Genomic DNA, 26,328 nt, shown 5'->3' on the forward strand with positions numbered 1-26,328 from the left:
TATGCAATCTCAAAATGAAAATTTCACACCTTCCATTTTCATTTCGTCTTATTTTACTTGACATTCTTTCCTCTGAAGGATGTATAAAAGTGAAGTTCCTTGCAAAACAAGAGCAGAGGAATATCCAGAAACAGTTTTCCTTAATAAAAAATGATGAGTCTGCATACCATATTTAAGTGGGAGCCCGGCTAGCTCAGTCGGTAGAGCATGAGACTCTTAATCTCAGGGTCGTGGGTTCGAGCCCCACGTTGGGCGAAAACGAGTATTTTTTGCTGGATGACAGCATTGGCTCTCATAATATGGTGATTAATCTTGCATTAGACATGCACTAACTCCTAAAAATTGTATCTCCCTTGGTTACTCATTCATGAGAAATGTATCTCCAAGATTAGGTAGGGCCTGAGTCTAGGTTAACATACAGTGATATCACTCCTATTCAAGTACTAAACATGCCAACCTGAAGTGTAAAACATCCCCTAGGTGTAGTTAAGGCATCAGTTAGGAGTGAACTGAACACTCATGTTATGGGCAATTAGACTTAAAATAAAGTGTGGACAGCAGTAACGTTACTTTTGAAATGTGATGCTGAGTGAGCACACAGGGGAATTAGCTCAAATGGTAGAGTGCTCGCTTAGCATGCGAGAGGTAGCGGGATCGATGCCCGCATTCTCCATTCTAAAATTTGCATACATTTTACTTTTTAACTTGTAATTGCCATGGTTGTTGCAGAGTAAGAACAGAAAAGTCACAGATGGCTTTCAAATTTGGTGTCATTATAACAACTTAAGTGGTTTAATCAAAAGTGTTTAGGTATTCTATAGCACGTGAGAGGAATTTGATTTCCTATGCAATCTCAAAATGAAAATTTCACACCTTCCATTTTCATTTCGTCTTATTTTACTTGACATTCTTTCCTCTGAAGGATGTATAAAAGTGAAGTTCCTTGCAAAACAAGAGCAGAGGAATATCCAGAAACGGTTTTCCTTAATAAAAAATGATGAGTCTGCATACCATATTTAAGTGGGAGCCCGGCTAGCTCAGTCGGTAGAGCTATGAGACTCTTAATCTCAGGGTCGTGGGTTCGAGCCCCACGTTGGGCAAAAACGAGTATTTTTTGCTGGATGATTGCATTGGTTCTCATAATATGGTGATTAATCTTGCATTAGACATGCACTAACTCCTAAAAATTGTATCTCCCTTGGTTACTCATTCATGAGAAATGTATCTCCAAGATTAGGTAGGGCCTGAGTCTAGGTTAACATACAGTGATATCACTCCTATTCAAGTACTAAACATGCCAACCTGAAGTGTAAAACATCCCCTAGGTGTAGTTAAGGCATCAGTTAGGAGTGAACTGAACACTCATGTTATGGGCAATTAGACTTAAAATAAAGTGTGGACAGCAGTAACGTTACTTTTGAAATGTGATGCTGAGTGAGCACACAGGGGAATTAGCTCAAATGGTAGAGCGCTCGCTTAGCATGCGTGAGGTAGCGGTATCGATGCCCGCATTCTCCATTCTAAAATTTGCATACATTTTACTTTTTAACTTGTAATTGCCATGGTTGTTGCAGAGTAAGAACAGAAAAGTCACAGATGGCTTTCAAATTTGGTGTCATTATAACAACTTAAGTGGTTTAATCAAAAGTGTTTAGGTATTCTATAGCACGTGAGAGGAATTTGATTTCTTATGCAATCTCAAAATGAAAATTTCACACCTTCCATTTTCATTTCGTCTTATTTTACTTGACATTCTTTCCTCTGAAGGATGTATAAAAGTGAAGTTCCTTGCAAAACAAGAGCAGAGGAATATCCAGAAACGGTTTTCCTTAATAAAAAATGATGAGTCTGCATACCATATTTAAGTGGGAGCCCGGCTAGCTCAGTCGGTAGAGCATGAGACTCTTAATCTCAGGGTCGTGTGTTCGAGCCCCACGTTGGGCGAAAACGAGTATTTTTTGCTGGATGATAGCATTGGCTCTCATAATATGGTGATTAATCTTGCATTAGACATGCACTAACTCCTAAAAATTGTATCTCCCTTGGTTACTCATTCATGAGAAATGTATCTCCAAGATTAGGTAGGGCCTGAGTCTAGGTTAACATACAGTGATATCACTCCTATTCAAGTACTAAACATGCCAACCTGAAGTGTAAAACATCCCCTAGGTGTAGTTAAGGCATCAGTTAGGAGTGAACTGAACACTCATGTTATGGGCAATTAGACTTAAAATACAGTGTGGACAGCAGTAACGTTACTTTTGAAATGTGATGCTGAGTGAGCACACAGGGGAATTAGCACAAATGGTAGAGTGCTCGCTTAGCATGCGAGAGGTAGCGGGATCGATGCCCGCATTCTCCATTCTAAAATTTGCATACATTTTACTTTTTAACTTGTAATTGCCATGGTTGTTGCAGAGTAAGAACAGAAAAGTCACAGATGGCTTTCAAATTTGGTGTCATTATAACAACTAAAGTGGTTTAATCAAAAGTGTTTAGGTATTCTATAGCACGTGAGAGGAATTTGATTTCTTATGCAATCTCAAAATGAACATTTCACACCTTCCATTTTCATTTCGTCTTATTTTACTTGACATTCTTTCCTCTGAAGGATGTATAAAAGTGAAGTTCCTTGCAAAACAAGAGCAGAGGAATATCCAGAAACGGTTTTCCTTAATAAAAAATGATGAGTCTGCATACCATATTTATTTGGGTCCCGGCTAGCTCAGTCGGTAGAGCTATGAGACTCTTAATCTCAGGGTCGTGGGTTCGAGCCCCACGTTGGGCGAAAACGAGTATTTTTTGCTGGATGATAGCATTGGCTCTCATAATATGGTGATTAATCTTGCATTAGACATGCACTAACTCCTAAAAATTGTATCTCCCTTGGTTACTCATTCATGAGAAATGTATCTCCAAGATTAGGTAGGGCCTGAGTCTAGGTTAACATACAGTGATATCACTCCTATTCAAGTACTAAACATGCCAACCTGAAGTGTAAAACATCCCCTAGGTGTAGTTAAGGCATCAGTTAGGAGTGAACTGAACACTCATGTTATGGGCAATTAGACTTAAAATAAAGTGTGGACAGCAGTAACGTTACTTTTGAAATGTGATGCTGAGTGAGCACACAGGGGAATTAGCTCAAATGGTAGAGCGCTCGCTTAGCATGCGAGAGGTAGCGGGATCGATGCCCGCATTCTCCATTCTAAAATTTGCATACATTTTACTTTTTAACTTGTAATTGCCATGGTTGTTGCAGAGTAAGAACAGAAAAGTCACAGATGGCTTTCAAATTTGGTGTCATTATAACAACTAAAGTGGTTTAATCAAAAGTGTTTAGGTATTCTATAGCACGTGAGAGGAATTTGATTTCTTATGCAATCTCAAAATGAAAATTTCACACCTTCCATTTTCATTTCGTCTTATTTTACTTGACATTCTTTCCTCTGAAGGATGTATAAAAGTGAAGTTCCTTGCAAAACAAGAGCAGAGGAATATCCAGAAACAGTTTTCCTTAATAAAAAATGATGAGTCTGCATACCATATTTAAGTGGGAGCCCGGCTAGCTCAGTCGGTAGAGCATGAGACTCTTAATCTCAGGGTCGTGGGTTCGAGCCCCACGTTGCTGGATGATAGCATTGGCTCTCATAATATGGTGATTAATCTTGCATTAGACATGCACTAACTCCTAAAAATTGTATCTCCCTTGGTTACTCATTCATGAGAAATGTATCTCCAAGATTAGGTAGGGCCTGAGTCTAGGTTAACATGCAGTGATATCACTCCTATTCAAGTACTAAACATGCCAACCTGAAGTGTAAAACATCCCCTAGGTGTAGTTAAGGCATCAGTTAGGAGTGAACTGAACACTCATGTTATGGGCAATTAGACTTAAAATAAAGTGTGGACAGCAGTAACGTTACTTTTGAAATGTGATGCTGAGTGAGCACACAGGGGAATTAGCTCAAATGGTAGAGTGCTCGCTTAGCATGCGAGAGGTAGCGGGATCGATGCCCGCATTCTCCATTCTAAAATTTGCATACATTTTACTTTTTAACTTGTAATTGCCATGGTTGTTGCAGAGTAAGAACAGAAAAGTCACAGATGGCTTTCAAATTTGGTGTCATTATAACAACTTAAGTGGTTTAATCAAAAGTGTTTAGGTATTCTATAGCATGTGAGAGGAATTTGATTTCTTATGCAATCTCAAAATGAAAATTTCACACCTTCCATTTTCATTTCGTCTTATTTTACTTGACATTCTTTCCTCTGAAGGATGTATAAAAGTGAAGTTCCTTGCAAAACAAGAGCAGAGGAATATCCAGAAACGGTTTTCCTTAATAAAAAATGATGAGTCTGCATACCATATTTAAGTGGGAGCCCGGCTAGCTCAGTCGGTAGAGCTATGAGACTCTTAATCTCAGGGTCGTGGGTTCGATCCCCACGTTGGGCGAAAACGAGTATTTTTTGCTGGATGATAGCATTGGCTCTCATAATATGGTGATTAATCTTGCATTAGACATGCACTAACTCCTAAAAATTGTATCTCCCTTGGTTACTCATTCATGAGAAATGTATCTCCAAGATTAGGTAGGGCCTGAGTCTAGGTTAACATACAGTGATATCACTCCTATTCAAGTACTAAACATGCCAACCTGAAGTGTAAAACATCCCCTAGGTGTAGTTAAGGCATCAGTTAGGAGTGAACTGAACACTCATGTTATGGGCAATTAGACTTAAAATAAAGTGTGGACAGCAGTAACGTTACTTTTGAAATGTGATGCTGAGTGAGCACACAGGGGAATTAGCTCAAATGGTAGAGCGCTCGCTTAGCATGCGAGAGGTAGCGGGATCGATGCCCGCATTCTCCATTCTAAAATTTGCATACATTTTACTTTTTAACTTGTAATTGCCATGGTTGTTGCAGAGTAAGAACAGAAAAGTCACAGATGGCTTTCAAATTTGGTGTCATTATAACAACTAAAGTGGTTTAATCAAAAGTGTTTAGGTATTCTATAGCACGTGAGAGGAATTTGATTTCTTATGCAATCTCAAAATGAACATTTCACACCTTCCATTTTCATTTCGTCTTATTTTACTTGACATTCTTTCCTCTGAAGGATGTATAAAAGTGAAGTTCCTTGCAAAACAAGAGCAGAGGAATATCCAGAAACGGTTTTCCTTAATAAAAAATGATGAGTCTGCATACCATATTTATTTGGGTCCCGGCTAGCTCAGTCGGTAGAGCTATGAGACTCTTAATCTCAGGGTCGTGGGTTCGAGCCCCACGTTGGGCGAAAACGAGTATTTTTTGCTGGATGATAGCATTGGCTCTCATAATATGGTGATTAATCTTGCATTAGACATGCACTAACTCCTAAAAATTGTATCTCCCTTGGTTACTCATTCATGAGAAATGTATCTCCAAGATTAGGTAGGGCCTGAGTCTAGGTTAACATACAGTGATATCACTCCTATTCAAGTACTAAACATGCCAACCTGAAGTGTAAAACATCCCCTAGGTGTAGTTAAGGCATCAGTTAGGAGTGAACTGAACACTCATGTTATGGGCAATTAGACTTAAAATAAAGTGTGGACAGCAGTAACGTTACTTTTGAAATGTGATGCTGAGTGAGCACACAGGGGAATTAGCTCAAATGGTAGAGTGCTCGCTTAGCATGCGAGAGGTAGCGGGATCGATGCCCGCATTCTCCATTCTAAAATTTGCATACATTTTACTTTTTAACTTGTAATTGCCATGGTTGTTGCAGAGTAAGAACAGAAAAGTCACAGATGGCTTTCAAATTTGGTGTCATTATAACAACTAAAGTGGTTTAATCAAAAGTGTTTAGGTATTCTATAGCACGTGAGAGGAATTTGATTTCTTATGCAATCTCAAAATGAAAATTTCACACCTTCCATTTTCATTTCGTCTTATTTTACTTGACATTCTTTCCTCTGAAGGATGTATAAAAGTGAAGTTCCTTGCAAAACAAGAGCAGAGGAATATCCAGAAACAGTTTTCCTTAATAAAAAATGATGAGTCTGCATACCATATTTAAGTGGGAGCCCGGCTAGCTCAGTCGGTAGAGCATGAGACTCTTAATCTCAGGGTCGTGGGTTCGAGCCCCACGTTGGGCGAAAACGAGTATTTTTTGCTGGATGACAGCATTGGCTCTCATAATATGGTGATTAATCTTGCATTAGACATGCACTAACTCCTAAAAATTGTATCTCCCTTGGTTACTCATTCATGAGAAATGTATCTCCAAGATTAGGTAGGGCCTGAGTCTAGGTTAACATACAGTGATATCACTCCTATTCAAGTACTAAACATGCCAACCTGAAGTGTAAAACATCCCCTAGGTGTAGTTAAGGCATCAGTTAGGAGTGAACTGAACACTCATGTTATGGGCAATTAGACTTAAAATAAAGTGTGGACAGCAGTAACGTTACTTTTGAAATGTGATGCTGAGTGAGCACACAGGGGAATTAGCTCAAATGGTAGAGTGCTCGCTTAGCATGCGAGAGGTAGCGGGATCGATGCCCGCATTCTCCATTCTAAAATTTGCATACATTTTACTTTTTAACTTGTAATTGGCATGGTTGTTGCAGAGTAAGAACAGAAAAGTCACAGATGGCTTTCAAATTTGGTGTCATTATAACAACTTAAGTGGTTTAATCAAAAGTGTTTAGGTATTCTATAGCACGTGAGAGGAATTTGATTTCTTATGCAATCTCAAAATGAAAATTTCACACCTTCCATTTTCATTTCGTCTTATTTTACTTGACATTCTTTCCTCTGAAGGATGTATAAAAGTGAAGTTCCTTGCAAAACAAGAGCAGAGGAATATCCAGAAACGGTTTTCCTTAATAAAAAATGATGAGTCTGCATACCATATTTAAGTGGGAGCCCGGCTAGCTCAGTCGGTAGAGCTATGAGACTCTTAATCTCAGGGTCGTGGGTTCGAGCCCCACGTTGGGCAAAAACGAGTATTTTTTGCTGGATGATTGCATTGGCTCTCATAATATGGTGATTAATCTTGCATTAGACATGCACTAACTCCTAAAAATTGTATCTCCCTTGGTTACTCATTCATGAGAAATGTATCTCCAAGATTAGGTAGGGCCTGAGTCTAGGTTAACATACAGTGATATCACTCCTATTCAAGTACTAAACATGCCAACCTGAAGTGTAAAACATCCCCTAGGTGTAGTTAAGGCATCAGTTAGGAGTGAACTGAACACTCATGTTATGGGCAATTAGACTTAAAATAAAGTGTGGACAGCAGTAACGTTACTTTTGAAATGTGATGCTGAGTGAGCACACAGGGGAATTAGCTCAAATGGTAGAGCGCTCGCTTAGCATGCGAGAGGTAGCGGTATCGATGCCCGCATTCTCCATTCTAAAATTTGCATACATTTTACTTTTTAACTTGTAATTGCCATGGTTGTTGCAGAGTAAGAACAGAAAAGTCACAGATGGCTTTCAAATTTGGTGTCATTATAACAACTTAAGTGGTTTAATCAAAAGTGTTTAGGTATTCTATAGCACGTGAGAGGAATTTGATTTCTTATGCAATCTCAAAATGAAAATTTCACACCTTCCATTTTCATTTCGTCTTATTTTACTTGACATTCTTTCCTCTGAAGGATGTATAAAAGTGAAGTTCCTTGCAAAACAAGAGCAGAGGAATATCCAGAAACGGTTTTCCTTAATAAAAAATGATGAGTCTGCATACCATATTTAAGTGGGAGCCCGGCTAGCTCAGTCGGTAGAGCATGAGACTCTTAATCTCAGGGTCGTGTGTTCGAGCCCCACGTTGGGCGAAAACGAGTATTTTTTGCTGGATGATAGCATTGGCTCTCATAATATGGTGATTAATCTTGCATTAGACATGCACTAACTCCTAAAAATTGTATCTCCCTTGGTTACTCATTCATGAGAAATGTATCTCCAAGATTAGGTAGGGCCTGAGTCTAGGTTAACATACAGTGATATCACTCCTATTCAAGTACTAAACATGCCAACCTGAAGTGTAAAACATCCCCTAGGTGTAGTTAAGGCATCAGTTAGGAGTGAACTGAACACTCATGTTATGGGCAATTAGACTTAAAATAAAGTGTGGACAGCAGTAACGTTACTTTTGAAATGTGATGCTGAGTGAGCACACAGGGGAATTAGCACAAATGGTAGAGTGCTCGCTTAGCATGCGAGAGGTAGCGGGATCGATGCCCGCATTCTCCATTCTAAAATTTGCATACATTTTACTTTTTAACTTGTAATTGCCATGGTTGTTGCAGAGTAAGAACAGAAAAGTCACAGATGGCTTTCAAATTTGGTGTCATTATAACAACTAAAGTGGTTTAATCAAAAGTGTTTAGGTATTCTATAGCACGTGAGAGGATTTTGATTTCTTATGCAATCTCAAAATGAACATTTCACACCTTCCATTTTCATTTCGTCTTATTTTACTTGACATTCTTTCCTCTGAAGGATGTATAAAAGTGAAGTTCCTTGCAAAACAAGAGCAGAGGAATATCCAGAAACGGTTTTCCTTAATAAAAAATGATGAGTCTGCATACCATATTTATTTGGGTCCCGGCTAGCTCAGTCGGTAGAGCTATGAGACTCTTAATCTCAGGGTCGTGGGTTCGAGCCCCACGTTGGGCGAAAACGAGTATTTTTTGCTGGATGATAGCATTGGCTCTCATAATATGGTGATTAATCTTGCATTAGACATGCACTAACTCCTAAAAATTGTATCTCCCTTGGTTACTCATTCATGAGAAATGTATCTCCAAGATTAGGTAGGGCCTGAGTCTAGGTTAACATACAGTGATATCACTCCTATTCAAGTACTAAACATGCCAACCTGAAGTGTAAAACATCCCCTAGGTGTAGTTAAGGCATCAGTTAGGAGTGAACTGAACACTCATGTTATGGGCAATTAGACTTAAAATAAAGTGTGGACAGCAGTAACGTTACTTTTGAAATGTGATGCTGAGTGAGCACACAGGGGAATTAGCTCAAATGGTAGAGCGCTCGCTTAGCATGCGAGAGGTAGCGGGATCGATGCCCGCATTCTCCATTCTAAAATTTGCATACATTTTACTTTTTAACTTGTAATTGCCATGGTTGTTGCAGAGTAAGAACAGAAAAGTCACAGATGGCTTTCAAATTTGGTGTCATTATAACAACTAAAGTGGTTTAATCAAAAGTGTTTAGGTATTCTATAGCACGTGAGAGGAATTTGATTTCTTATGCAATCTCAAAATGAAAATTTCACACCTTCCATTTTCATTTCGTCTTATTTTACTTGACATTCTTTCCTCTGAAGGATGTATAAAAGTGAAGTTCCTTGCAAAACAAGAGCAGAGGAATATCCAGAAACAGTTTTCCTTAATAAAAAATGATGAGTCTGCATACCATATTTAAGTGGGAGCCCGGCTAGCTCAGTCGGTAGAGCTATGAGACTCTTAATTTCAGGGTCGTGGGTTCGAGCCCCACGTTGGGCAAAAACGAGTATTTTTTGCTGTATGATTGCATTGGCTCTCAAAATATGGTGATTAATCTTGCATTAGACATGCACTAACTCCTAAAAATTGTATCTCCCTTGGTTACTCATTCATGAGAAATGTATCTCCAAGATTAGGTAGGGCCTGAGTCTAGGTTAACATACAGTGATATCACTCCTATTCAAGTACTAAACATGCCAACCTGAAGTGTAAAACATCCCCTAGGTGTAGTTAAGGCATCAGTTAGGAGTGAACTGAACACTCATGTTATGGGCAATTAGACTTAAAATAAAGTGTGGACAGCAGTAACGTTACTTTTGAAATGTGATGCTGAGTGAGCACACAGGGGAATTAGCTCAAATGGTAGAGCGCTCGCTTAGCATGCGAGAGGTAGCGGTATCGATGCCCGCATTCTCCATTCTAAAATTTGCATACATTTTACTTTTTAACTTGTAATTGCCATGGTTGTTGCAGAGTAAGAACAGAAAAGTCACAGATGGCTTTCAAATTTGGTGTCATTATAACAACTTAAGTGGTTTAATCAAAAGTGTTTAGGTATTCTATAGCACGTGAGAGGAATTTGATTTCTTATGCAATCTCAAAATGAAAATTTCACACCTTCCATTTTCATTTCGTCTTATTTTACTTGACATTCTTTCCTCTGAAGGATGTATAAAAGTGAAGTTCCTTGCAAAACAAGAGCAGAGGAATATCCAGAAACGGTTTTCCTTAATAAAAAATGATGAGTCTGCATACCATATTTAAGTGGGTGCCCGGCTAGCTCAGTCGGTAGAGCATGAGACTCTTAATCTCAGGGTCGTGTGTTCGAGCCCCACGTTGGGCGAAAACGAGTATTTTTTGCTGGATGATAGCATTGGCTCTCATAATATGGTGATTAATCTTGCATTAGACATGCACTAACTCCTAAAAATTGTATCTCCCTTGGTTACTCATTCATGAGAAATGTATCTCCAAGATTAGGTAGGGCCTGAGTCTAGGTTAACATACAGTGATATCACTCCTATTCAAGTACTAAACATGCCAACCTGAAGTGTAAAACATCCCCTAGGTGTAGTTAAGGCATCAGTTAGGAGTGAACTGAACACTCATGTTATGGGCAATTAGACTTAAAATAAAGTGTGGACAGCAGTAACGTTACTTTTGAAATGTGATGCTGAGTGAGCACACAGGGGAATTAGCTCAAATGGTAGAGTGCTCGCTTAGCATGCGAGAGGTAGCGGGATCGATGCCCGCATTCTCCATTCTAAAATTTGCATACATTTTACTTTTTAACTTGTAATTGCCATGGTTGTTGCAGAGTAAGAACAGAAAAGTCACAGATGGCTTTCAAATTTGGTGTCATTATAACAACTAAAGTGGTTTAATCAAAAGTGTTTAGGTATTCTATAGCACGTGAGAGGAATTTGATTTCTTATGCAATCTCAAAATGAACATTTCACACCTTCCATTTTCATTTCGTCTTATTTTACTTGACATTCTTTCCTCTGAAGGATGTATAAAAGTGAAGTTCCTTGCAAAACAAGAGCAGAGGAATATCCAGAAACGGTTTTCCTTAATAAAAAATGATGAGTCTGCATACCATATTTATTTGGGTCCCGGCTAGCTCAGTCGGTAGAGCTATGAGACTCTTAATCTCAGGGTCGTGGGTTCGAGCCCCACGTTGGGCGAAAACGAGTATTTTTTGCTGGATGATAGCATTGGCTCTCATAATATGGTGATTAATCTTGCATTAGACATGCACTAACTCCTAAAAATTGTATCTCCCTTGGTTACTCATTCATGAGAAATGTATCTCCAAGATTAGGTAGGGCCTGAGTCTAGGTTAACATACAGTGATATCACTCCTATTCAAGTACTAAACATGCCAACCTGAAGTGTAAAACATCCCCTAGGTGTAGTTAAGGCATCAGTTAGGAGTGAACTGAACACTCCTGTTATGGGCAATTAGACTTAAAATAAAGTGTGGACAGCAGTAACGTTACTTTTGAAATGTGATGCTGAGTGAGCACACAGGGGAATTAGCTCAAATGGTAGAGCGCTCGCTTAGCATGCGAGAGGTAGCGGGATCGATGCCCGCATTCTCCATTCTAAAATTTGCATACATTTTACTTTTTAACTTGTAATTGCCATGGTTGTTGCAGAGTAAGAACAGAAAAGTCACAGATGGCTTTCAAATTTGGTGTCATTATAACAACTAAAGTGGTTTAATCAAAAGTGTTTAGGTATTCTATAGCACGTGAGAGGAATTTGATTTCTTATGCAATCTCAAAATGAAAATTTCACACCTTCCATTTTCATTTCGTCTTATTTTACTTGACATTCTTTCCTCTGAAGGATGTATAAAAGTGAAGTTCCTTGCAAAACAAGAGCAGAGGAATATCCAGAAACAGTTTTCCTTAATAAAAAATGATGAGTCTGCATACCATATTTAAGTGGGAGCCCGGCTAGCTCAGTCGGTAGAGCATGAGACTCTTAATCTCAGGGTCGTGGGTTCGAGCCCCACGTTGGGCGAAAACGAGTATTTTTTGCTGGATGATAGCATTGGCTCTCATAATATGGTGATTAATCTTGCATTAGACATGCACTAACTCCTAAAAATTGTATCTCCCTTGGTTACTCATTCATGAGAAATGTATCTCCAAGATTAGGTAGGGCCTGAGTCTAGGTTAACATACAGTGATATCACTCCTATTCAAGTACTAAACATGCCAACCTGAAGTGTAAAACATCCCCTAGGTGTAGTTAAGGCATCAGTTAAGAGTGAACTGAACACTCATGTTATGGGCAATTAGACTTAAAATAAAGTGTGGACAGCAGTAACGTTACTTTTGAAATGTGATGCTGAGTGAGCACACAGGGGAATTAGCTCAAATGGTAGAGCGCTCGCTTAGCATGCGAGAGGTAGCGGTATCGATGCCCGCATTCTCCATTCTAAAATTTGCATACATTTTACTTTTTAACTTGTAATTGTCATGGTTGTTGCAGAGTAAGAACAGAAAAGTCACAGATGGCTTTCAAATTTGGTGTCATTATAACAACTAAAGTGGTTTAATCAAAAGTGTTTAGGTATTCTATAGCACGTGAGAGGAATTTGATTTCTTATGCAATCTCAAAATGAAAATTTCACACCTTCCATTTTCATTTCGTCTTATTTTACTTGACATTCTTTCCTCTGAAGGATGTATAAAAGTGAAGTTCCTTGCAAAACAAGAGCAGAGGAATATCCAGAAACAGTTTTCCTTAATAAAAAATGATGAGTCTGCATACCATATTTAAGTGGGAGCCCGGCTAGCTCAGTCGGTAGAGCATGAGACTCTTAATCCCAGGGTCGTGGGTTCGAGCCCCACGTTGGGCGAAAACGAGTATTTTTTGCTGGATGATAGCATTGGCTCTCATAATATGGTGATTAATCTTGCATTAGACATTCACTAACTCCTAAAAATTGTATCTCCCTTGGTTACTCATTAATGAGAAATGTATCTCCAAGATTAGGTAGGGCCTGAGTCTAGGTTAACATACAGTGATATCACTCCTATTCAAGTACTAAACATGCCAACCTGAAGTGTAAAACATCCCCTAGGTGTAGTTAAGGCATCAGTTAGGAGTGAACTGAACACTCATGTTATGGGCAATTAGACTTAAAATAAAGTGTGGACAGCAGTAACGTTACTTTTGAAATGTGATGCTGAGTGAGCACACAGGGGAATTAGCTCAAATGGTAGAGCGCTCGCTTAGCATGCGAGAGGTAGCGGTATCGATGCCCGCATTCTCCATTCTAAAATTTGCATACATTTTACTTTTTAACTTGTAATTGCCATGGTTGTTGCAGAGTAAGAACAGAAAAGTCACAGATGGCTTTCAAATTTGGTGTCATTATAACAACTTAAGTGGTTTAATCAAAAGTGTTTAGGTATTCTATAGCACGTGAGAGGAATTTGATTTCTTATGCAATCTCAAAATGAAAATTTCACACCTTCCATTTTCATTTCGTCTTATTTTACTTGACATTCTTTCCTCTGAAGGATGTATAAAAGTGAAGTTCCTTGCAAAACAAGAGCAGAGGAATATCCAGAAACGGTTTTCCTTAATAAAAAATGATGAGTCTGCATACCATATTTAAGTGGGAGCCCGGCTAGCTCAGTCGGTAGAGCATGAGACTCTTAATCTCAGGGTCGTGTGTTCGAGCCCCACGTTGGGCGAAAACGAGTATTTTTTGCTGGATGATAGCATTGGCTCTCATAATATGGTGATTAATCTTGCATTAGACATGCACTAACTCCTAAAAATTGTATCTCCCTTGGTTACTCATTCATGAGAAATGTATCTCCAAGATTAGGTAGGGCCTGAGTCTAGGTTAACATACAGTGATATCACTCCTATTCAAGTACTAAACATGCCAACCTGAAGTGTAAAACATCCCCTAGGTGTAGTTAAGGCATCAGTTAGGAGTGAACTGAACACTCATGTTATGGGCAATTAGACTTAAAATAAAGTGTGGACAGCAGTAACGTTACTTTTGAAATGTGATGCTGAGTGAGCACACAGGGGAATTAGCTCAAATGGTAGAGTGCTCGCTTAGCATGCGAGAGGTAGCGGGATCGATGCCCGCATTCTCCATTCTAAAATTTGCATACATTTTACTTTTTAACTTGTAATTGCCATGGTTGTTGCAGAGTAAGAACAGAAAAGTCACAGATGGCTTTCAAATTTGGTGTCATTATAACAACTAAAGTGGTTTAATCAAAAGTGTTTAGGTATTCTATAGCACGTGAGAGGAATTTGATTTCTTATGCAATCTCAAAATGAACATTTCACACCTTCCATTTTCATTTCGTCTTATTTTACTTGACATTCTTTCCTCTGAAGGATGTATAAAAGTGAAGTTCCTTGCAAAACAAGAGCAGAGGAATATCCAGAAACGGTTTTCCTTAATAAAAAATGATGAGTCTGCATACCATATTTATTTGGGTCCCGGCTAGCTCAGTCGGTAGAGCTATGAGACTCTTAATCTCAGGGTCGTGGGTTCGAGCCCCACGTTGGGCGAAAACGAGTATATTTTGCTGGATGATAGCATTGGCTCTCATAATATGGTGATTAATCTTGCATTAGACATGCACTAACTCCTAAAAATTGTATCTCCCTTGGTTACTCATTCATGAGAAATGTATCTCCAAGATTAGGTAGGGCCTGAGTCTAGGTTAACATACAGTGATATCACTCCTATTCAAGTACTAAACATGCCAACCTGAAGTGTAAAACATCCCCTAGGTGTAGTTAAGGCATCAGTTAGGAGTGAACTGAACACTCCTGTTATGGGCAATTAGACTTAAAATAAAGTGTGGACAGCAGTAACGTTACTTTTGAAATGTGATGCTGAGTGAGCACACAGGGGAATTAGCTCAAATGGTAGAGCGCTCGCTTAGCATGCGAGAGGTAGCGGGATCGATGCCCGCATTCTCCATTCTAAAATTTGCATACATTTTACTTTTTAACTTGTAATTGCCATGGTTGTTGCAGAGTAAGAACAGAAAAGTCACAGATGGCTTTCAAATTTGGTGTCATTATAACAACTAAAGTGGTTTAATCAAAAGTGTTTAGGTATTCTATAGCACGTGAGAGGAATTTGATTTCTTATGCAATCTCAAAATGAAAATTTCACACCTTCCATTTTCATTTCGTCTTATTTTACTTGACATTCTTTCCTCTGAAGGATGTATAAAAGTGAAGTTCCTTGCAAAACAAGAGCAGAGGAATATCCAGAAACAGTTTTCCTTAATAAAAAATGATGAGTCTGCATACCATATTTAAGTGGGAGCCCGGCTAGCTCAGTCGGTAGAGCATGAGACTCTTAATCTCAGGGTCGTGGGTTCGAGCCCCACGTTGGGCGAAAACGAGTATTTTTTGCTGGATGATAGCATTGGCTCTCATAATATGGTGATTAATCTTGCATTAGACATGCACTAACTCCTAAAAATTGTATCTCCCTTGGTTACTCATTCATGAGAAATGTATCTCCAAGATTAGGTAGGGCCTGAGTCTAGGTTAACATACAGTGATATCACTCCTATTCAAGTACTAAACATGCCAACCTGAAGTGTAAAACATCCCCTAGGTGTAGTTAAGGCATCAGTTAAGAGTGAACTGAACACTCATGTTATGGGCAATTAGACTTAAAATAAAGTGTGGACAGCAGTAACGTTACTTTTGAAATGTGATGCTGAGTGAGCACACAGGGGAATTAGCTCAAATGGTAGAGCGCTCGCTTAGCATGCGAGAGGTAGCGGTATCGATGCCCGCATTCTCCATTCTAAAATTTGCATACATTTTACTTTTTAACTTGTAATTGTCATGGTTGTTGCAGAGTAAGAACAGAAAAGTCACAGATGGCTTTCAAATTTGGTGTCATTATAACAACTAAAGTGGTTTAATCAAAAGTGTTTAGGTATTCTATAGCACGTGAGAGGAATTTGATTTCTTATGCAATCTCAAAATGAAAATTTCACACCTTCCATTTTCATTTCGTCTTATTTTACTTGACATTCTTTCCTCTGAAGGATGTATAAAAGTGAAGTTCCTTGCAAAACAAGAGCAGAGGAATATCTAGAAACAGTTTTCCTTAATAAAAAATGATGAGTCTGCATACCATATTTAAGTGGGAGCCCGGCTAGCTCAGTCGGTAGAGCATGAGACTCTTAATCCCAGGGTCGTGGGTTCGAGCCCCACGTTGGGCGAAAACGAGTATTTTTTGCTGGATGATAGCATTGGCTCTCATAATATGGTGATTAATCTTGCATTAGACATTCACTAACTCCTAAAAATTGTATCTCCCTTGGTTACTCATTAATGAGAAATGTATCTCCAAGATTAGGTAGGGCCTGAGTCTAGGTTAACATACAGTGATATCACTCCTATTCAAGTACTAAACATGCCAACCTGAAGTGTAAAACATCCCCTAGGTGTAGTTAAGGCATCAGTTAGGAGTGAACTGAACACTCATGTTATGGGCAATTAGACTTAAAATAAAGTGTGGACAGCAGTAACGTTACTTTTGAAATGTGATGCTGAGTGAGCACACAGGGGAATTAGCTCAAATGGTAGAGCGCTCGCTTAGCATGCGAGAGGTAGCGGGATCGATGCCCGCATTCTCCATTCTAAAATTTGCATACATTTTACTTTTTAACTTGTAATTGCCATGGTTGTTGCAGAGTAAGAACAGAAAAGTCACAGATGGCTTTCAAATTTGGTGTCATTATAACAACTAAAGTGGTTTAATCAAAAGTGTTTAGGTATTCTATAGCACGTGAGAGGAATTTGATTTCTTATGCAATCTCAAAATGAAAATTTCACACCTTCCATTTTCATTTCGTCTTATTTTACTTGACATTCTTTCCTCTGAAGGATGTATAAAAGTGAAGTTCCTTGCAAAACAAGAGCAGAGGAATATCCAGAAACAGTTTTCCTTAATAAAAAATGATGAGTCTGCATACCATATTTAAGTGGGAGCCCGGCTAGCTCAGTCGGTAGAGCATGAGACTCTTAATCTCAGGGTCGTGGGTTCGAGCCCCACGTTGCTGGATGATAGCATTGGCTCTCATAATATGGTGATTAATCTTGCATTAGACATGCACTAACTCCTAAAAATTGTATCTCCCTTGGTTACTCATTCATGAGAAATGTATCTCCAAGATTAGGTAGGGCCTGAGTCTAGGTTAACATACAGTGATATCACTCCTATTCAAGTACTAAACATGCCAACCTGAAGTGTAAAACATCCCCTAGGTGTAGTTAAGGCATCAGTTAGGAGTGAACTGAACACTCATGTTATGGGCAATTAGACTTAAAATAAAGTGTGGACAGCAGTAACGTTACTTTTGAAATGTGATGCTGAGTGAGCACACAGGGGAATTAGCTCAAATGGTAGAGCGCTCGCTTAGCATGCGAGAGGTAGCGGTATCGATGCCCGCATTCTCCATTCTAAAATTTGCATACATTTTACTTTTTAACTTGTAATTGCCATGGTTGTTGCAGAGTAAGAACAGAAAAGTCACAGATGGCTTTCAAATTTGGTGTCATTATAACAACTTAAGTGGTTTAATCAAAAGTGTTTAGGTATTCTATAGCACGTGAGAGGAATTTGATTTCTTATGCAATCTCAAAATGAAAATTTCACACCTTCCATTTTCATTTCGTCTTATTTTACTTGACATTCTTTCCTCTGAAGGATGTATAAAAGTGAAGTTCCTTGCAAAACAAGAGCAGAGGAATATCCAGAAACGGTTTTCCTTAATAAAAAATGATGAGTCTGCATACCATATTTAAGTGGGAGCCCGGCTAGCTCAGTCGGTAGAGCATGAGACTCTTAATCTCAGGGTCGTGTGTTCGAGCCCCACGTTGGGCGAAAACGAGTATTTTTTGCTGGATGATAGCATTGGCTCTCATAATATGGTGATTAATCTTGCATTAGACATGCACTAACTCCTAAAAATTGTATCTCCCTTGGTTACTCATTCATGAGAAATGTATCTCCAAGATTAGGTAGGGCCTGAGTCTAGGTTAACATACAGTGATATCACTCCTATTCAAGTACTAAACATGCCAACCTGAAGTGTAAAACATCCCCTAGGTGTAGTTAAGGCATCAGTTAGGAGTGAACTGAACACTCATGTTATGGGCAATTAGACTTAAAATAAATTGTGGACAGCAGTAACGTTACTTTTGAAATGTGATGCTGAGTGAGCACACAGGGGAATTAGCTCAAATGGTAGAGTGCTCGCTTAGCATGCGAGAGGTAGCGGGATCGATGCCCGCATTCTCCATTCTAAAATTTGCATACATTTTACTTTTTAACTTGTAATTGCCATGGTTGTTGCAGAGTAAGAACAGAAAAGTCACAGATGGCTTTCAAATTTGGTGTCATTATAACAACTAAAGTGGTTTAATCAAAAGTGTTTAGGTATTCTATAGCACGTGAGAGGAATTTGATTTCTTATGCAATCTCAAAATGAACATTTCACACCTTCCATTTTCATTTCGTCTTATTTTACTTGACATTCTTTCCTCTGAAGGATGTATAAAAGTGAAGTTCCTTGCAAAACAAGAGCAGAGGAATATCCAGAAACGGTTTTCCTTAATAAAAAATGATGAGTCTGCATACCATATTTATTTGGGTCCCGGCTAGCTCAGTCGGTAGAGCTATGAGACTCTTAATCTCAGGGTCGTGGGTTCGAGCCCCACGTTGGGCGAAAACGAGTATTTTTTGCTGGATGATAGCATTGGCTCTCATAATATGGTGATTAATCTTGCATTAGACATGCACTAACTCCTAAAAATTGTATCTCCCTTGGTTACTCATTCATGAGAAATGTATCTCCAAGATTAGGTAGGGCCTGAGTCTAGGTTAACATACAGTGATATCACTCCTATTCAAGTACTAAACATGCCAACCTGAAGTGTAAAACATCCCCTAGGTGTAGTTAAGGCATCAGTTAGGAGTGAACTGAACACTCCTGTTATGGGCAATTAGACTTAAAATAAAGTGTGGACAGCAGTAACGTTACTTTTGAAATGTGATGCTGAGTGAGCACACAGGGGAATTAGCTCAAATGGTAGAGCGCTCGCTTAGCATGCGAGAGGTAGCGGGATCGATGCCCGCATTCTCCATTCTAAAATTTGCATACATTTTACTTTTTAACTTGTAATTGCCATGGTTGTTGCAGAGTAAGAACAGAAAAGTCACAGATGGCTTTCAAATTTGGTGTCATTATAACAACTAAAGTGGTTTAATCAAAAGTGTTTAGGTATTCTATAGCACGTGAGAGGAATTTGATTTCTTATGCAATCTCAAAATGAAAATTTCACACCTTCCATTTTCATTTCGTCTTATTTTACTTGACATTCTTTCCTCTGAAGGATGTATAAAAGTGAAGTTCCTTGCAAAACAAGAGCAGAGGAATATCCAGAAACAGTTTTCCTTAATAAAAAATGATGAGTCTGCATACCATATTTAAGTGGGAGCCCGGCTAGCTCAGTCGGTAGAGCATGAGACTCTTAATCTCAGGGTCGTGGGTTCGAGCCCCACGTTGGGCGAAAACGAGTATTTTTTGCTGGATGATAGCATTGGCTCTCATAATATGGTGATTAATCTTGCATTAGACATGCACTAACTCCTAAAAATTGTATCTCCCTTGGTTACTCATTCATGAGAAATGTATCTCCAAGATTAGGTAGGGCCTGAGTCTAGGTTAACATACAGTGATATCACTCCTATTCAAGTACTAAACATGCCAACCTGAAGTGTAAAACATCCCCTAGGTGTAGTTAAGGCATCAGTTAGGAGTGAACTGAACACTCATGTTATGGGCAATTAGACTTAAAATAAAGTGTGGACAGCAGTAACGTTACTTTTGAAATGTGATGCTGAGTGAGCACACAGGGGAATTAGCTCAAATGGTAGAGCGCTCGCTTAGCATGCAAGAGGTAGCGGGATCGATGCCCGCATTCTCCATTCTAAAATTTGCATACATTTTACTTTTTAACTTGTAATTGCCATGGTTGTTGCAGAGTAAGAACAGAAAAGTCACAGATGGCTTTCAAATTTGGTGTCATTATAACAACTAAAGTGGTTTAATCAAAAGTGTTTAGGTATTCTATAGCACGTGAGAGGAATTTGATTTCTTATGCAATCTCAAAATGAAAATTTCACACCTTCCATTTTCATTTCGTCTTATTTTACTTGACATTCTTTCCTCTGAAGGATGTATAAAAGTGAAGTTCCTTGCAAAACAAGAGCAGAGGAATATCCAGAAACAGTTTTCCTTAATAAAAAATGATGAGTCTGCATACCATATTTAAGTGGGAGCCCGGCTAGCTCAGTCGGTAGAGCATGAGACTCTTAATCTCAGAGTCGTGGGTTCGAGCCCCACGTTGGGCGAAAACGAGTATTTTTTGCTGGATGATAGCATTGGCTCTCATAATATGGTGATTAATCTTGCATTAGACATGCACTAACTCCTAAAAATTGTATCTCCCTTGGTTACTCATTCATGAGAAATGTATCTCCAAGATTAGGTAGGGCCTGAGTCTAGGTTAACATACAGTGATATCACTCCTATTCAAGTACTAAACATGCCAACCTGAAGTGTAAAACATCCCCTAGGTGTAGTTAAGGCATCAGTTAGGAGTGAACTGAACACTCATGTTATGGGCAATTAGACTTAAAATAAAGTGTGGACAGCAGTAACGTTACTTTTGAAATGTGATGCTGAGTGAGCACACAGGGGAATTAGCTCAAATGGTAGAGTGCTCGCTTAGCATGCGAGAGGTAGCGGGATCGATGCCCGCATTCTCCATTCTAAAATTTGCATACATTTTACTTTTTAACTTGTAATTGCCATGGTTGTTGCAGAGTAAGAACAGAAAAGTCACAGATGGCTTTTAAATTTGGTGTCATTATAACAACTAAAGTGGTTTAATCAAAAGTGTTTAGGTATTCTATAGCACGTGAGAGGAATTTGATTTCTTATGCAATCTCAAAATGAACATTTCACACCTTCCATTTTCATTTCGTCTTATTTTACTTGACATTCTTTCCTCTGAAGGATGTATAAAAGTGAAGTTCCTTGCAAAACAAGAGCAGAGGAATATCCAGAAACGGTTTTCCTTAATAAAAAATGATGAGTCTGCATACCATATTTATTTGGGTCCCGGCTAGCTCAGTCGGTAGAGCTATGAGACTCTTAATTTCAGGGTCGTGGGTTCGAGCCCCACGTTGGGCGAAAACGAGTATTTTTTGCTGGATGATAGCATTGGCTCTCATAATATGGTGATTAATCTTGCATTAGACATGCACTAACTCCTAAAAATTGTATCTCCCTTGGTTACTCATTCATGAGAAATGTATCTCCAAGATTAGGTAGGGCCTGAGTCTAGGTTAACATACAGTGATATCACTCCTATTCAAGTACTAAACATGCCAACCTGAAGTGTAAAACATCCCCTAGGTGTAGTTAAGGCATCAGTTAGGAGTGAACTGAACACTCATGTTATGGGCAATTAGACTTAAAATAAAGTGTGGACAGCAGTAACGTTACTTTTGAAATGTGATGCTGAGTGAGCACACAGGGGAATTAGCTCAAATGGTAGAGCGCTCGCTTAGCATGCGAGAGGTAGCGGGATCGATGCCCGCATTCTCCATTCTAAAATTTGCATACATTTTACTTTTTAACTTGTAATTGCCATGGTTGTTGCAGAGTAAGAACAGAAAAGTCACAGATGGCTTTCAAATTTGGTGTCATTATAACAACTAAAGTGGTTTAATCAAAAGTGTTTAGGTATTCTATAGCACGTGAGAGGAATTTGATTTCTTATGCAATCTCAAAATGAAAATTTCACACCTTCCATTTTCATTTCGTCTTATTTTACTTGACATTCTTTCCTCTGAAGGATGTATAAAAGTGAAGTTCCTTGCAAAACAAGAGCAGAGGAATATCCAGAAACAGTTTTCCTTAATAAAAAATGATGAGTCTGCATACCATATTTAAGTGGGAGCCCGGCTAGCTCAGTCGGTAGAGCATGAGACTCTTAATCTCAGGGTCGTGGGTTCGAGCCCCACGTTGGGCGAAAACAAGTATTTTTTGCTGGATGATAGCATTGGCTCTCATAATATGGTGATTAATCTTGCATTAGACATGCACTAACTCCTAAAAATTGTATCTCCCTTGGTTACTCATTCATGAGAAATGTATCTCCAAGATTAGGTAGGGCCTGAGTCTAGGTTAACATACAGTGATATCACTCCTATTCAAGTACTAAACATGCCAACCTGAAGTGTAAAACATCCCCTAGGTGTAGTTAAGGCATCAGTTAGGAGTGAACTGAACACTCATGTTATGGGCAATTAGACTTAAAATAAAGTGTGGACAGCAGTAACGTTACTTTTGAAATGTGATGCTGAGTGAGCACACAGGGGAATAAGCTCAAATGGTAGAGCGCTCGCTTAGCATGCGAGAGGTAGCGGGATCGATGCCCGCATTCTCCATTCTAAAATTTGCATACATTTTACTTTTTAACTTGTAATTGTCATGGTTGTTGCAGAGTAAGAACAGAAAAGTCACAGATGGCTTTCAAATTTGGTGTCATTATAACAACTAAAGTGGTTTAATCAAAAGTGTTTAGGTATTCTATAGCACGTGAGAGGAATTTGATTTCTTATGCAATCTCAAAATGAAAATTTCACACCTTCCATTTTCATTTCGTCTTATTTTACTTGACATTCTTTCCTCTGAAGGATGTATAAAAGTGAAGTTCCTTGCAAAACAAGAGCAGAGGAATATCCAGAAACAGTTTTCCTTAATAAAAAATGATGAGTCTGCATACCATATTTAAGTGGGAGCCCGGCTAGCTCAGTCGGTAGAGCATGAGACTCTTAATCCCAGGGTCGTGGGTTCGACCCCCCACGTTGGGCGAAAACGAGTATTTTTTGCTGGATGATAGCATTGGCTCTCATAATATGGTGATTAATCTTGCATTAGACATTCACTAACTCCTAAAAATTGTATCTCCCTTGGTTACTCATTAATGAGAAATGTATCTCCAAGATTAGGTAGGGCCTGAGTCTAGGTTAACATACAGTGATATCACTCCTATTCAAGTACTAAACATGCCAACCTGAAGTGTAAAACATCCCCTAGGTGTAGTTAAGGCATCAGTTAGGAGTGAACTGAACACTCATGTTATGGGCAATTAGACTTAAAATAAAGTGTGGACAGCAGTAACGTTACTTTTGAAATGTGATGCTGAGTGAGCACACAGGGGAATTAGCTCAAATGGTAGAGCGCTCGCTTAGCATGCGAGAGGTAGCGGGATCGATGCCCGCATTCTCCATTCTAAAATTTGCATACATTTTACTTTTTAACTTGTAATTGCCATGGTTGTTGCAGAGTAAGAACAGAAAAGTCACAGATGGCTTTCAAATTTGGTGTCATTATAACAACTAAAGTGGTTTAATCAAAAGTGTTTAGGTATTCTATAGCACGTGAGAGGAATTTGATTTCTTATGCAATCTCAAAATGAAAATTTCACACCTTCCATTTTCATTTCGTCTTATTTTACTTGACATTCTTTCCTCTGAAGGATGTATAAAAGTGAAGTTCCTTGCAAAACAAGAGCAGAGGAATATCCAGAAACAGTTTTCCTTAATAAAAAATGATGAGTCTGCATACCATATTTAAGTGGGAGCCTGGCTAGCTCAGTCGGTAGAGCATGAGACTCTTAATCTCAGGGTCGTGGGTTCGAGCCCCACGTTGGGCGAAAACGAGTATTTTTTGCTGGATGATAGCATTGGCTCTCATAATATGGTGATTAATCTTGCATTAGACATGCACTAACTCCTAAAAATTGTATCTCCCTTGGTTACTCATTCATGAGAAATGTATCTCCAAGATTAGGTAGGGCCTGAGTCTAGGTTAACATACAGTGATATCACTCCTATTCAAGTACTAAACATGCCAACCTGAAGTGTAAAACATCCCCTAGGTGTAGTTAAGGCATCAGTTAGGAGTGAACTGAACACTCATGTTATGGGCAATTAGACTTAAAATAAAGTGTGGACAGCAGTAACGTTACTTTTGAAATGTGATGCTGAGTGAGCACACAGGGGAATTAGCTCAAATGGTAGAGTGCTCGCTTAGCATGCGAGAGGTAGCGGGATCGATGCCCGCATTCTCCATTCTAAAATTTGCATACATTTTACTTTTTAACTTGTAATTGCCATGGTTGTTGCAGAGTAAGAACAGAAAAGTCACAGATGGCTTTCAAATTTGGTGTCATTATAACAACTTAAGTGGTTTAATCAAAAGTGTTTAGGTATTCTATAGCACGTGAGAGGAATTTGATTTCTTATGCAATCTCAAAATGAAAATTTCACACCTTCCATTTTCATTTCGTCTTATTTTACTTGACATTCTTTCCTCTGAAGGATGTATAAAAGTGAAGTTCCTTGCAAAACAAGAGCAGAGGAATATCCAGAAACAGTTTTCCTTAATAAAAAATGATGAGTCTGCATACCATATTTAAGTGGGAGCCCGGCTAGCTCAGTCGGTAGAGCATGAGACTCTTAATCTCAGGGTCGTGGGTTCGAGCCCCACGTTGGGCGAAAATGAGTATTTTTTGCTGGATGATAGCATTGGCTCTCATAATATGGTGATTAATCTTGCATTAGACATGCACTAACTCCTAAAAATTGTATCTCCCTTGGTTACTCATTCATGAGAAATGTATCTCCAAGATTAGGTAGGGCCTGAGTCTAGGTTAACATACAGTGATATCACTCCTATTCAAGTACTAAACATGCCAACCTGAAGTGTAAAACATCCCCTAGGTGTAGTTAAGGCATCAGTTAGGAGTGAACTGAACACTCATGTTATGGGCAATTAGACTTAAAATAAAGTGTGGACAGCAGTAACGTTACTTTTGAAATGTGATGCTGAGTGAGCACACAGGGGAATTAGCTCAAATGGTAGAGTGCTCGCTTAGCATGCGAGAGGTAGCGGGATCGATGCCCGCATTCTCCATTCTAAAATTTGCATACATTTTACTTTTTAACTTGTAATTGCCATGGTTGTTGCAGAGTAAGAACAGAAAAGTCACAGATGGCTTTCAAATTTGGTGTCATTATAACAACAAAAGTGGTTTAATCAAAAGTGTTTAGGTATTCTATAGCACGTGAGAGGAATTTGATTTCTTATGCAATCTCAAAATGAATATTTCACACCTTCCATTTTCATTTCGTCTTATTTTACTTGACATTCTTTCCTCTGAAGGATGTATAAAAGTGAAGTTCCTTGCAAAACAAGAGCAGAGGAATATCCAGAAACGGTTTTCCTTAATAAAAAATGATGAGTCTGCATACCATATTTATTTGGGTCCCGGCTAGCTCATTTGGTAGAGCTATGAGACTCTTAATCTCAGGGTCGTGGGTTCGAGCCCCACGTTGGGCGAAAACGAGTATTTTTTGCTGGATGATAGCATTGGCTCTCATAATATGGTGATTAATCTTGCATTAGACATGCACTAACTCCTAAAAATTGTATCTCCCTTGGTTACTCATTCATGAGAAATGTATCTCCAAGATTAGGTAGGGCCTGAGTCTAGGTTAACATACAGTGATATCACTCCTATTCAAGTACTAAACATGCCAACCTGAAGTGTAAAACATCCCCTAGGTGTAGTTAAGGCATCAGTTAGGAGTGAACTGAACACTCATGTTATGGGCAATTAGACTTAAAATAAAGTGTGGACAGCAGTAACGTTACTTTTGAAATGTGATGCTGAGTGAGCACACAGGGGAATTAGCTCAAATGGTAGAGCGCTCGCTTAGCATGCGAGAGGTAGCGGGATCGATGCCCGCATTCTCCATTCTAAAATTTGCATACTTTTTAACTTGTAATTGCCATGGTTGTTGCAGAGTAAGAACAGAAAAGTCACAGATGGCTTTCAAATTTGGTGTCATTATAACAACTAAAGTGGTTTAATCAAAAGTGTTTAGGTATTCTATAGCACGTGAGAGGAATTTGATTTCTTATGCAATCTCAAAATGAAAATTTCACACCTTCCATTTTCATTTCGTCTTATTTTACTTGACATTCTTTCCTCTGAAGGATGTATAAAAGTGAAGTTCCTTGCAAAACAAGAGCAGAGGAATATCCAGAAACAGTTTTCCTTAATAAAAAATGATGAGTCTGCATACCATATTTAAGTGGGAGCCCGGCTAGCTCAGTCGGTAGAGCA

General features: G+C 38.8%; 17 non-coding genes across 17 annotated transcripts; all 17 read left to right on the forward strand.

Moving 5' to 3' along the window:
* The first annotated feature begins 182 nt into the window (after positions 1-182).
* TRNAK-CUU (transfer RNA lysine (anticodon CUU)) lies at positions 183-255 on the forward strand. Its single transcript has one exon. It is a non-coding gene; the product is annotated as a tRNA-Lys (tRNA).
* A 2,878-nt stretch (positions 256-3,133) lies between these two features.
* On the forward strand, positions 3,134-3,206 carry TRNAA-AGC (transfer RNA alanine (anticodon AGC)). Its single transcript has one exon. It is a non-coding gene; the product is annotated as a tRNA-Ala (tRNA).
* Positions 3,207-4,801: 1,595 nt separating this feature from the next.
* TRNAA-AGC (transfer RNA alanine (anticodon AGC)) lies at positions 4,802-4,874 on the forward strand. The gene has a single exon. It is a non-coding gene; the product is annotated as a tRNA-Ala (tRNA).
* A 1,197-nt stretch (positions 4,875-6,071) lies between these two features.
* TRNAK-CUU (transfer RNA lysine (anticodon CUU)) lies at positions 6,072-6,144 on the forward strand. Its single transcript has one exon. It is a non-coding gene; the product is annotated as a tRNA-Lys (tRNA).
* Positions 6,145-9,022: 2,878 nt separating this feature from the next.
* On the forward strand, positions 9,023-9,095 carry TRNAA-AGC (transfer RNA alanine (anticodon AGC)). The gene has a single exon. It is a non-coding gene; the product is annotated as a tRNA-Ala (tRNA).
* Positions 9,096-11,555: 2,460 nt separating this feature from the next.
* TRNAA-AGC (transfer RNA alanine (anticodon AGC)) lies at positions 11,556-11,628 on the forward strand. The gene has a single exon. It is a non-coding gene; the product is annotated as a tRNA-Ala (tRNA).
* A 353-nt stretch (positions 11,629-11,981) lies between these two features.
* Positions 11,982-12,054, forward strand: TRNAK-CUU (transfer RNA lysine (anticodon CUU)). Its single transcript has one exon. It is a non-coding gene; the product is annotated as a tRNA-Lys (tRNA).
* A 2,877-nt stretch (positions 12,055-14,931) lies between these two features.
* On the forward strand, positions 14,932-15,004 carry TRNAA-AGC (transfer RNA alanine (anticodon AGC)). Its single transcript has one exon. It is a non-coding gene; the product is annotated as a tRNA-Ala (tRNA).
* A 353-nt stretch (positions 15,005-15,357) lies between these two features.
* On the forward strand, positions 15,358-15,430 carry TRNAK-CUU (transfer RNA lysine (anticodon CUU)). The gene has a single exon. It is a non-coding gene; the product is annotated as a tRNA-Lys (tRNA).
* A 1,189-nt stretch (positions 15,431-16,619) lies between these two features.
* TRNAA-AGC (transfer RNA alanine (anticodon AGC)) lies at positions 16,620-16,692 on the forward strand. Its single transcript has one exon. It is a non-coding gene; the product is annotated as a tRNA-Ala (tRNA).
* A 2,438-nt stretch (positions 16,693-19,130) lies between these two features.
* TRNAA-AGC (transfer RNA alanine (anticodon AGC)) lies at positions 19,131-19,203 on the forward strand. Its single transcript has one exon. It is a non-coding gene; the product is annotated as a tRNA-Ala (tRNA).
* Positions 19,204-19,556: 353 nt separating this feature from the next.
* TRNAK-CUU (transfer RNA lysine (anticodon CUU)) lies at positions 19,557-19,629 on the forward strand. Its single transcript has one exon. It is a non-coding gene; the product is annotated as a tRNA-Lys (tRNA).
* A 2,033-nt stretch (positions 19,630-21,662) lies between these two features.
* TRNAA-AGC (transfer RNA alanine (anticodon AGC)) lies at positions 21,663-21,735 on the forward strand. Its single transcript has one exon. It is a non-coding gene; the product is annotated as a tRNA-Ala (tRNA).
* Positions 21,736-22,088: 353 nt separating this feature from the next.
* Positions 22,089-22,161, forward strand: TRNAK-CUU (transfer RNA lysine (anticodon CUU)). The gene has a single exon. It is a non-coding gene; the product is annotated as a tRNA-Lys (tRNA).
* Positions 22,162-23,351: 1,190 nt separating this feature from the next.
* On the forward strand, positions 23,352-23,424 carry TRNAA-AGC (transfer RNA alanine (anticodon AGC)). Its single transcript has one exon. It is a non-coding gene; the product is annotated as a tRNA-Ala (tRNA).
* A 1,197-nt stretch (positions 23,425-24,621) lies between these two features.
* On the forward strand, positions 24,622-24,694 carry TRNAK-CUU (transfer RNA lysine (anticodon CUU)). The gene has a single exon. It is a non-coding gene; the product is annotated as a tRNA-Lys (tRNA).
* Positions 24,695-25,883: 1,189 nt separating this feature from the next.
* TRNAA-AGC (transfer RNA alanine (anticodon AGC)) lies at positions 25,884-25,956 on the forward strand. The gene has a single exon. It is a non-coding gene; the product is annotated as a tRNA-Ala (tRNA).
* The last annotated feature ends 372 nt before the right edge of the window (positions 25,957-26,328 follow it).

This window comes from Triturus cristatus, chromosome 4_1 (genome assembly GCF_964204655.1).
Source record: "Triturus cristatus chromosome 4_1, aTriCri1.1, whole genome shotgun sequence".
Classification (NCBI taxonomy): domain Eukaryota; kingdom Metazoa; phylum Chordata; class Amphibia; order Caudata; family Salamandridae; genus Triturus; species Triturus cristatus.